Raw genomic sequence first — 10,167 nt, forward strand, 5'->3', positions numbered from 1 at the left:
TGATGACGTTTTGGGGCTGAGAGAACGCGGCCCCATGCCCATTGGTTGCTGAAAGCGTTTATTTTTGTGCGTGCGTGCGTGCGTGTGAGGGGTGGAATAAAAATATATTACCACCAGAGAACCTTCGGTTCCCGGATGTAACCTGTTCATGCACTTGCGTCACGCCGAACGCAAGCTCACCAGTTCTCACAGAGCTTGTGATCTGCGCGACTTCTTTTTAATCGCATTCTCACGTCCTCCCTCAACGTCCTGTTTCAGTAAACAGGGGAATCCAGAATGTTAATGGCAGCCAACTTTCGTTAGGACTAGTAGCACGACCTTTTAACACGCCACCGACCAAATGTCCACTTCCATACCTGTTAACATTCTTTATTCCAGTGTTTACTGAAGCAGGACGTTGGTATAGTGCATTTATCAAAGCTTTCCTGTCCAGCCAGGTCACATCGAGGCCACGAGACGCCACAAAAGATGGACCACGTGAACATTGTTGCATGCACGAATTGAGCAGATGTCTTTACATCTGGCTTCTCCTCAACAGTACCCATTATGTGGATAAGCCTGCATTATGTATGTACTATGTATGTACAGTAGCAGAGACAAAAAGATTAGCACAAGTGATTAGTGGCCAGAGCGGCACAGTCGCGACACGCGGTGCTGTTGTTCCCGAGCGCGCCGATAGAGAGAGAGAGACTTCATGAAATAAAACAATTTGAGATCCCGTGGTTGGGACCTCTAGTTTAGGACTTCACTGGCGCGAGTGGTTCGCTAAGCTTGCCTCGTCCGCGAGTGCCAGGCACATTTCATTTTCCAAAGCAGGGGTGGCCGGCAGGAACCGACCCATCTTAGATCCCGCATTTCAAAAGGTATCGTATGCCTCACTTTTCGGCCAAGCTATGCGCAAACGAGGCGGCGCGCGTGAGCCCGTTTATTTGTTTTTCATGCGCGAGCGTTATCAGCGATGGAAGTTTCTTTGTCGCAGCTTTCCCCGAATTAGACGGTTTGCTGGACGACAGACTGTAGCGCGAAAGTAAAAATAGAAGGCACCGTTAAGGAACCTGCGCATTGCAAAGTTCGGTTTCTTACCCTGCAACAAATAAACGCAGCACACTTTAAATTCTCCAGTTTCGCTTTAACGATAAACAATTCACAAAACATAATAGCACTACACGTGAAATAAATTCATCGATGATTACTATACTATCTCTTGTAAATCTTGAGCGCAGCTGCTTAGGTGTTTTGAATACGCGATGTATTGCGGCAAAGAATTTCATTCCGAACGACAGGGTCCTCTCGGCGGCTGCACTGAGCCTCTGCTCGGGCAGCTCGTTTAGCGGCAGACGAAGCACCTCCACCGGTTGCGTCGCTCATTGTTCAGCAAGAAAGCGTGATCACGAGAACACGTGGCTCGCGCGGTGCGCATCCGTTACCGGCGGCGGCGGCGCGGGCGAACTAGCGCATGCGCAGTGGGTCCGAAGCCCACGCCTTTGCTTCTGGATTCTCCTATATGCGATCCACAATGTGGAGAAGCCCACTCGTGTTATTCCTCTATACTTTAGGCAGTGTCTCCTATCGGTCGTAGCACTTACGCATGCGTGTTCAATCTCATGCATGTTTCTGGCTCGTCGGAAACTCTCTCAAAGTTTTCGCAGAAAGCCACATGGAAGCAACCAGAATAAACGCACCACGGAGCGGAGCCCGTACTCACAGGAAAGTTTTACGTTGCAATTCTTCGTAAATAAAATATCAGCAAATCGTGATGGATGGATAGATGGATGAAAAACTTTATTATGCCGGACATAATAGTAGCAGAGGTGGCCAGCAAACTGCAAACAACACTTATGAATGTAAAGCTTTGTGAATTCGACCTTATATTTCTAAGCGCACGAATTTTGAAAAGGTGTCTTTACATCTGGCTTCTCCTCAAGGGTACTCTTAACGTGGAGAAGCCTACTTAGGTTTATCCCTTTGTACTTGAGCAACGTCTACTGTCGTTGCTCCGAGCGCTTGTGCACATGTGTTCAAACTAAATAAGCCTGCAAATATGTTCAATGTAAATAGCCCTGTTTTTATGGGTGGAGCCGTTTCGCTATCTCGTACAAGAAGCTTGTTTAAATCACAAAATAGTCGAGTGTCTTGGATACAAACAAAACGGTCGTATACTTGACATCTACTTCCTCGGATCTTGGAGAGACAGAGAGAGAGAGTACAAATTATCTACCTGTAGCAAAAGCGCTCCTGTCAGCGTTGTCCAAGAGCCCCTCTAGCGAAAAGTTGTCCTTCCTAGTTCTCCCATGACAACGTCCACCACTATTTCTTTTCTTTAATTATTATTTCAAATTTGCCCTTTCCACACTCACGCAACATCGTCAGCTCTAACGAGCTTATGCACGCTCGTGAAGCACTGGCTTGATGTTACTTAAAAGGAAGAGGTCCGGAGACCAACCAAAATGGTTTAAAATAGGGTAAAATAGTTGATCGTCAAATAATTGCCACAGGCAGCAGATTAGGCGCTGTGTACGCATGAACGCCTCTAAAATCCAGGCCTACAAAGCCGCAGCCATAAACCGCCTTTCATTGAGGTATACACAAAAGGCAGCAGCTAGGATGCATCGACTTTCATAACAGACATGTGCTTTTCGACGATTTGCTGTGGCAAGAAAAAAAATACCATGCATGAAGCTATTGTACTAGAAAGAGCTTAACAAAGTGTCAACAAAAAAAAGAAAAGCGATCACGGGAACTTTTATTGAGTGGTATACGAAAATTGCACTCCCGCATGTCCACACGTAGGGCACTATCAACGTGAAGAACCTCTTTCTCGTCACACACACTCCGAAAACCCTAAACACTTGTTTAAGGTTTTCGGAACCCCTAACCATGTTTTGAGGCAACCAACAACAACACTGAGAAAGAAAAAGCGCCACGGCGAAAGAAGCAAATGGAAGGATGACTTGTTAAAGATTAACAGGACGCTTTAGTTCGGGTGCTCCTAACTTAACACATGGGAAAGGAGAAATCAGTTTTTTCTCGGCAACCACTGCACCAAATTTGATGAGGTTTGTTGCATTTAAAAGAAAAAATTATGATATAGTTACTGTTTGTACCGAACTCTAACAAAGCAATGATTAACGATATCGACAATTCTGTGAATTCCACCTCGTATAGCACATCTAAAACGCACAAGATTTGTTTATTATACATGGCTCTAAAGTAAGCCACTAATATGTGAGTAAGACTTTTGCAAGCCCCTTGCAAACGATGTAACAAATTGACGTAGGATATAAATTGATATACTAAATTTGTCCGCTTTGGATGCTCTAACGGACGCAGTTTACAGAGCTGTGACATTTATTCTTGGTACAGAGCTCCAAATCTGTCAATGCGTTCCCATATTTCTAACCTACCAATTTCTAAAAATTCCTTTAAAATGATTCAGGGCTTAAATCAAAATTACACTTCAACAGTCACTACAATTTAACTTTCTTTCTCAAGTGCAACAAAATTCATTAAAATCTGCCCAGTGGCTATCTCAGAAAAGCGTTCGGCGTTTTACATGTATTGAATAGGCGGCATCTGAGTAAGGCCCGAGCTAAAGTTTCCTTTTAAATACGCAGTTCTGGGGAACCCAAGACGCCCGACATTTGCACACCCAGTAACAGTGCTTCCATCTGCAGATGCGTCAGCCTCGATCGGATGGACAATGATATCAAGGTCTTGCGCTGTGTAAACGTCTGCGCATACAAAGAGTGCAAGTAGCTCCGAAAACTCGTCTGATCGTTTTTACTATACCGCGCCTCATCCACCTTGTGCAGTAAAGCAAAAGCTACGGGTCACGTCAGCCAATCGAAGTATAGAGAACCTATGTAAGGGCTGCTATAACGTCCGCCTGTGCTAACCGTCAACGTGATATTGACTGAATAAAGGCGTCACGTAAATAGTACTAAGACGCGATCAGTGAGCACTTCTCCCTTCTATATAACGTGCCGCCTGCTCTCACGCGCAAGTGATACATCGTCATGTCCCGGGCTGGCCTCCTGCAGCTAACGCAGGAGCATTCGCTTGGTGTTACTCCCTATTGCCGCAAAAACGTGGAACGGACATTTCACCCTCTCTCAGCAGGACGGAGCATAAAGAACATTTCGTCGTTTCTTAGGAAGTGAACAATGTATTTCACTTCATCCGCAGGTAAAGCAGTGCTTTGAAAAGTAGCTCGGCCCCCTTTACTCCTCGGATACTCCCCCGAGTATTTTAGGGTGTACTGAGTGGGCCGATTCGAGCCCTGTCCTTCGCTACATGAGACGGCGCCTGCAACTGCATCTGCAACTACTCCGACTGCAACTGCACGTGTGGCGGCTGCGCGTGATCGTGCGGCCCTATCTTGACAGCGATCTGCAAGGTCGATCCAAATAGGTCGCGAAGCTTCGGGCGAAAAGAGGTCCAGAACAAATTGGCACCGACATCAGCAAGAGTGGTTATATGAGCAGCGATTGAAGCGCCACTATGTGACGGGGGAATAAACATTGGGGAAAGAAAAAAGCGTTTTTCAATTAATGCGGGACACAGTTTCATTCCCGCAAGGAAAAAAAATTCCTAATCAACTTTATACACGCGTGGCGAGAAAAGAAAAGACAACCCTATTTTAATTTATCATTATCAAATAATACATTTTTTCAGCGCCCACCATAAGAGGGGGGCAAAGACGCCGTTATCAGTTGCAACGCAATGCAGCTCTTGAAGGGCGCAGAAAGGCGCGCTCGTAAAATTTACCTGTTACAACACGCCCCCCTCACACGTTGTGATGTTTTGCTTGCCGACGCTTGTCTGAACGCGGACAGTTTCATCATTGCTTAACCTGTTCAGTCGAAAGTAGAGAGTTACGATCAGGAGATAATTGTTTACTTTAGCTGTTTTCATGTAGTTGCGCTGGCCGACGGGCTTCGCGACCGACGATGGGGCCAGCGCTCTACACCTAAAGCTTTCGTCGCCCTCCAAAGAAAGTATGTTCGGTGCAGGGGTGCGATTTGGACACCCGTAGGGCTGGCCTTTTGCTGCATCACTTTCCGCGCTGAAATCTCGACACGCCCATCAAGTAGAATGACGCGACACTTGAATATACACCTCTACAGGCAGCGGACTACCCGAGACAAATTCCGCGTCTTTGAGAACAACACGGCGCCACTTCTGTTTTTAATGGATATGGCGTCACATTAATTTTTCTACCACCAAAAGTGTTCCGTCGTCACACAGATGGTGCTAAGCCCCATGAATCGCTGCTGCACCGCCATATTTTGTATGGGCTTCTATGGAAGCTTCGCTACCAGGTATATTTACCTTGCGATCTGCGTTGGAGGCAGAGTCTGGGTGCGTCGGCGGCTCGTAGCTTTGTGCGTGATGTGTTTTCTCGGCACTCAATTTGCGTTGAAGTGATAGACAGCACGAAGATTACTTCGCTCGCTGCTGCTGCCGCGTTTCCTCGCGCCAGCGTTTTGACAGTAAGTGCCCGCGGTCGTCGAGTGTGATGTGTTCGTGTTTGCTGTGTGTGCTGACGCAATGCTTGTTAATTTAGTTAGCAAGCGAATGTTTACAAGTTAAGACAGCCGATAAGAGTACTATCCTTACTTCGTATTGCTGTCTGTTAATATGCTATCGCAATCGTTGTTCCGCCTTTCGGGCGAAACTGCAACTTTATTTTGAATTTCAATTTAATAAATTAAAACCGAAACTATTAGTCGGAAGAATTACTACTGATGATTAAATGAGTTTGTTACACAACCTAAATCCAACTTCCTCAAGAGGAGCATACCCATTCATAAAGATCAATAACATCATGCACTATTCATGTCAAAGGAATAAATAAAACATATAATAACGGACTAAAACAAGAATATTAATATCACTTCAAAAATCATAAAAGAGATTTTCCACGTACTTACAGTAAAGTGGAAAAAATATATATTTTCTAATCGTGATGAGGTTTATTGGAGACTTCGATCGGCAGCCATGGAAACGCAGCGGCAGCAACGGAAGCGCAGATGTTTCCGATCACGTATGTGGCTCCTACCCACTATGGAGGGTTGACCCAGAAATGGATGGGTTATTCCAATTTATAACGGATAAGCTTCCAAATATATATGGACATAGTGCTGTATAGCCTAGAATTATCTATTAAAATATCTCAGCTGGATGGTGAAAATAGCCGCGAGACACGCGATGGCGCTTTCTAGAGTGCCGACCTTCTTCCTTACATAATATGCACGACAAAAATGAATACATTTTGATACGTTAGCATTATTTGGCTACTTCACGCATCTTCAGGCGGGTATGTATCTATTCATGTTTGTACGTAACCGTTTTCCCGACTACCTGAGTCACTGGGTGGCCCTTGGTCGAATGAGCGCTGCATGGAGCTGTTGTGCTTAGGTAACGGTTCGAAACCAACCGTCCGACCAAGTTGGGACACTGAGTACGTGGCACGGTGTACATACGTGTCGCTCTTCGACGAGCCTCTTTCACGTTGACGTCGGTCACTAGATGAGAGACTGGGCAAGCGCCGCTCTTCAGTGAACCTCTTTGATGCCTACTTGTGGGTCACTGGCTAGGTGCCAGTTTCCATGTGCTGCTCTACAATGACGACTTGGGTTACCAAGTATGTGCCACTGGGAATGTGCCGCTTTACAAATGACGAAAAAGATCCCTCAAATTTCTCCCTTGCCGAGCGGAATCGAGCCCACGTAACAACGTTTCCCCAAGGACAGCAACCCGACGCTTTAGCAGGCTGCGCCACAAGTACACTGGCTACGTTCAGCTTTTCAACGAACGCCTTTCACGCCAACACTTTAGCCAGATACGCCACGAATGCACTGGATGTGTGTCGCTCTTCAAAGAACATCTCGCCAACTTGAGTCACTGAATGTGTGCCCCTGGGTGTGCGGCAAGCGAGGGAACAATCCTCAGCGTACGCAGGCACCGGCGCGCCACGCTTCCCGTCTCGGAGGCCAGGCGCGGACTTCTCGGCGGCGCCACTAGATGGCGCAGCGAGTCCAGAAAGACGTGCGAGAGGGGAGCCCGGTTGCCGCATGACGCGTTTTTAAGCGATCGCACGCACCGGCGCGCCATGCATTTCGGAGGCCACGCCCAGGCTTCGCGGTGGCGGTGCTACATGGCGCCGTGTTAGTGTTCTTGGAGAAGTGCGAAAGAGGAGTCCCGTTGCAGTACACGCCTCGTACTGAACTCGTTTCAGAGCTGGGAATACGTCGTGTCACTATATTGACTGAATGTTAAACACATCCCCATTGGCAGTCATCGTGCGATGGGTTGTGCTGAATTTTAAGAGAGAAATTCACGAAAGAGACACACCACCTGTATTGGTAAATAAAGGAGGGAACCATAAAGCAGGTAAACAAGTAAAAAACTTTTTATTTAGTATTTTTCGTCACAATGTGCGTAAATGATACGTTGCAATGTCTTCTCGCTGAAACATTGTGACGGTGTTCCCAGTATTTTTCAGTTATCTGAAAAATACTGGGAACACCGTCACAATGTTTCAGCGAGAAGACATTGCAACGTATCATTTACGCATATATACACAGATCAGAACGAAATCTTAAAATATTTTTTAAGGCAAACGCACGCCGCTGATATGTGTTTGCTTTCTCCCTTGACTGTGGTCTGGCTGAGTAGCCGATTTCGTGTTTGCTGTTTTCTTGTTTTGGGGTTGTTGATTTTCTCTTTGTTCTTTAGCTTTATACCCCACCGAATGTAAGGCGATGCTCGAGTCCACAGTCTGCCCATCTTGTGGAGTCTTGTTCAATGTCCCGGAAAGCTTGCGGGTGTGACGTAATTTCCGTCAAAGACGACGTTGCCCTTCCACACTATCCGCGTCGATTTCCTCAGGCCATGCCGCTGCGACCACCGCTTACATTTCGGTGGCATTGACCGCCACTGCGTATACGCCGGCCCGAGGCTGTGTGCATAGTAGTATGATTATCAGGACAAGGTCCACATAGTATCTCACAGCCATCCACCGAAAACCTTAAGGGCGCCTCTCACACGAGGGCGCCTCTCTGTCTAAAAAAAAACACATATGCACCACATCCAATAACCGCATATGGTCATATGAGGTGTGCCTCCATATTTGATCCCCACATGAACATATGTGGCTCTCATTCAAAAACCAATATGTTCCCGTATATCTTACGGGACACACCATATAACGTACATCATATGGTACTTTCCCCGCATAAAATATGGGAACGTATGGGTTTTATATATGGGATCCTCAGATGCTCATACGGAATTGTCGTATATGAGTTTCTTCCTACAGGATTAATTGGCAGGTCTCGCCGACGTGACCCTCCAAAGTGCACCGCGAGACAGACGCGACAAATTCCTTGATGCCACATTACGCGCTTCCCGAATGGGAAGGAAGCTTGGGATTTGCTTCAATGGACATTTCGACGCGAACTATGCTCACAGCCCGCATCCAACGCTAGAGCACTTAAAGCGAGACTCCTGGACGGCATCTTTCCGAATGGCGCAAGGGCCGCACTTGGTCTCCAACAGCGAAACACGGGACAGCGTGTATATAAACGGCCTATAGGTCCGAGCTGCGTGGAGAAGGACTAGTTGTCCATCGCAAAGGATGAATCCACCTGAAGCAATTGCTTTTCGCCAGCGTTAGTGATCAAAGCGGCCGCGAAGTAGCTGTTATCTCCCTGGTGCTGGGGACTCAAGAATCCTTGAGACCCTACGACATTCTCGATGGCAGCAGTGACGTCCGTACCTCCTTGCACAGCAACGAACTGAAAGTACCTTTGCTCGGTTGGCGTAGCTCGTCGGCCCATTCCCTCAAGCCGCGCGATGATAAACGCGAAGTCCTGGGTAAGGGTGGACTACCCAACCAGTTCTGCAAGACTCCTTGTAGGGTGGATATATCCAAAGACGTCGGAAACCAAATGTCAGGAGAATTATTCCAACGTAGGTAGTGCGTATTAGAATGTACAAGAGACAAATTACTACGAAGGACAGTATACAGACAAGGAGAAACCGACGTTCGTGTGTTTAGAAAAAATATTTTTTAGAAGACGTTGGGCGTGGGGCGATCGCCTAACCACGTTCAGAGACCTCACCCAACACTACAGACTCGAAAGAAGCACATTCCCGCCACCGCACGATAAATTGAACAGGAACGAGGCCGTAACTTTACGCTTGCTCCAGACACACACCTACCCTAGCCCCGCTATCTTACACCACTGCTATCCGCGTTTGTATCCAACAGACGCGTGTAAAACATGCGGACACAGAGCAACGCTGCGACACATGCTCTGGGAGTGTGCCGGCAACAACGGTAATCAAAGCAGCTCCGTTGGCGACGCGTCCATAATCGCGGCTGTTGCCAGAGTAGGAGAAGGCTCGGGCTCCGTTCTTCCCGACGCCGCCCCGGATGCGGGAGCCGCCGGGGACCTTCTCCGTAGGCGTCGCCGCCGCTGGGAGGCGGCTATCAGAAGTTCAGAGCTGGCAGACCAGCTCTGGGCCGTCCGGCAAGCCGAAGATGCCGCTCGAGTCCAAGAACTTCGAGCCGTCACCTGAGGCCACTACATCAAGAACTGCCGGACTATTCTTTACTAAAGTTTCTTCTTCTTCTTCTTCTTCTTCAAGAAGACGTTTATTCACAATATGTACAAAAAATAATAGTGCACGTTTATCAAGACAATGTACGCAGATACTACGTATGAGTACACTATTAAACAGACGTTACATATAATGTAGCAAAAGGGTATTAAAAAGTGAGTACCCGAGAGGGGCGTTTATGGCCGCTCTGGGCGGAAAGCTGGATGAACTTGACCGTTGTGCACCCGAACTAAAGGGCATTACCAGTGGCGGAGATATTCATGCTCTCCCAGTAGCTCGCCCGAGAGAAAGTGCAAATCTCCAGCCTCATGCGGCCATACTGCATGACGGCGATAATTGCCTGTCACAACTCCGCAACGACTGCGCCAAAGGCTAAACAGGTCTGCGACTGTCAGAAGGCCCGCCAAACACCCGCGCAAGAACCTTATGAGCGAAGCAGAGTCCCTTATACCGTGGCCCCGTAACCCTTCATGGACGACGCGCCAAAATCCGCCTGTCGTTGGATGAAGTCCTCAGTGGGGCCTCCAAATAATATCA

This window comes from Dermacentor andersoni, chromosome 9 (genome assembly GCF_023375885.2).
Source record: "Dermacentor andersoni chromosome 9, qqDerAnde1_hic_scaffold, whole genome shotgun sequence".
Taxonomy (NCBI): domain Eukaryota; kingdom Metazoa; phylum Arthropoda; class Arachnida; order Ixodida; family Ixodidae; genus Dermacentor; species Dermacentor andersoni.